Source organism: Lotus japonicus, chromosome 2 (genome assembly GCF_012489685.1).
Source record: "Lotus japonicus ecotype B-129 chromosome 2, LjGifu_v1.2".
NCBI classification, from domain to species: Eukaryota; Viridiplantae; Streptophyta; class Magnoliopsida; order Fabales; family Fabaceae; genus Lotus; species Lotus japonicus.
Window position 1 is genome coordinate 26,585,131 of NC_080042.1, and position 1,908 is coordinate 26,587,038.

The 1,908-nt window shown below is 44.9% G+C and overlaps 1 non-coding gene across 1 annotated transcript; it reads right to left on the reverse strand.

The window, feature by feature from the left end:
* Positions 1-806: 806 nt before the first annotated feature.
* Positions 807-913, reverse strand: LOC130741620 (small nucleolar RNA R71). Its single transcript, XR_009020508.1, has one exon. It is a non-coding gene; the product is annotated as a small nucleolar RNA R71 (small nucleolar RNA).
* Between the last annotated feature and the right edge of the window lie 995 nt (positions 914-1,908).

The window sequence follows — 1,908 nt, forward strand, 5'->3', positions numbered from 1 at the left end:
AAATCACCTTAACGGGTGGACTGGATTAGCTTGAGTGATTCATCAAGTGAACCAGGATAAAATCCTTGTGTGGTTTTCTATCTCTTATCTTAAGCACTTTGTTCTCGAAAGATTTGATAAAATCTTTAAGGTGGAAGTTTTATTCTGAAAACGTTATTCAAACCCCCCCTTTCTACCGTTTTTCAAGTTTGTAGTTTTTCATTGCATTGAACAGGTATTACTAACCTTTCTTTGGTTGTGTATTTCAGTTTATGCAAGGTAGGCTTGGCACGGATCCATTGGAGTTTGATCCGGAGCCTGAACGTACCCTCCATCGTCGTCGAGCAGAGAGCTGCTGAGATAGCCGCCATGGCTGCCCATATGACGGAGGAGGAATTGCAAGCCCACATTGAAGAAAGAGTGAATGAGGTTGACTTCAAGAGCAAGAAGCGGAGAATGCCAATCGTTCTCTTAGAGACCTCACCTCGGCTGCCATGAGCTACGATTATCCGGGCAGCATAGTTTCCCCCGATGGCACGGGAAATTTTGAGCTGAGGCCGGCATTCATTAATTTGGTGAGCCAAAATCAGTATGGTGGAGGTGCTCTTGAAGATCCTCATGCACACATGGAGCGGTTCATCCGCAATTGCAACACCTACAGAGTTCAGAATGTTTCAGCGGACACCATTCGCTTGAGTTTGTTCCCTTTTTCATTGAGGGATACTGCTGAAGAGTGGTTGAATTCACAGCCCCAAGGTAGCATCACATCTTGGGAAGACTTGGCTGAGAAATTCACCACAAGGTTTGTTCCAAGAGCCCTCTTGAGAAAGCTCAAGAACGACATCATGACTTTTGCTCAATCCACCGATGAGAATCTTTATGAAGCTTGGGAAAGGTTCAAAAAGCTCTTGAGGAGGTGTCCTCAACACAACCTTACCCAAGCTGAACAAGTAGCAAAGTTCTATGATGGTCTCCAATATTCTTCGAGGTTTGGCTTGGATGCGGCTTCAAACGGTGAGTTCGATGCCTTACTTCCACAAGTGGGGTACGAGTTGATTGAAAAAATGGATATAAGGGCCATGAACTCAAGTAATGAACGCCAAGCCCGAAGAGGGGTCCTAGAGGTTGAGGCTTATGATCAACTTATGGCCTCCAACAAGCAACTCTCCAAGCAAATGAATGAGATTCAAAATCAAATGAAGACTACCAAGATTGGTGGTCGAGTTGCCAAATTGGAGTGTGTGACTTGTGGAGGACCACATGACAGCGAGGAATGCACAGAGACTAGACCGGAGGAGGAAGTGAAGGCCATGGGTCAAGCTCGGAATGACCCGTTTTCAAATACATACAATCCAGGATGGAGGAATCACCCTAATTTCTCTTGGAGGCAAGGTAACAATGGGCAAGGGAGTGGCTATCAAAGGCAATTTCCTAGCCAAGGTTTCCAAGGTCAAAGCTCAAGGCAGCCACAAGAGAGAGTAGAAGGTGAAAGTGCAGGTTCCAAGAAAAGCTTAGAGGAGTTGGTGGAAACTTTCATCAACCGGACAGAGAATAATTACAAGAATCAAGAGGCGGCTATCAAGAATCTTGAGAATCAATTTGGCCAGCTGGCCAAGCAAATAGCCGAAAGACCTCAAGGTAAGTTTCCTTCCGACACTATCCCCAATCCTAAGCAAGAAAATGCCTCTGTTGTAGCCACTAGAAGTGGGAGAGTGATGAGTGAATTGAAGAAAAAAACAGAGGGCGAAAAAATTGAGGAGATAGTTGAGGGAGAAGTTGTGGTACCCATCAAGACTAAGGAAGTTATAGATCCCACTCCTAGGGTTAGCAAGGTCCCTTTTCCTAAGGCCTTGACTAAGAAAAACATAGACAAGAAGTTCTCAAAGTTTGCGGAGGTTTTCAAGAAACTCCACATTAATATCCCTTTTG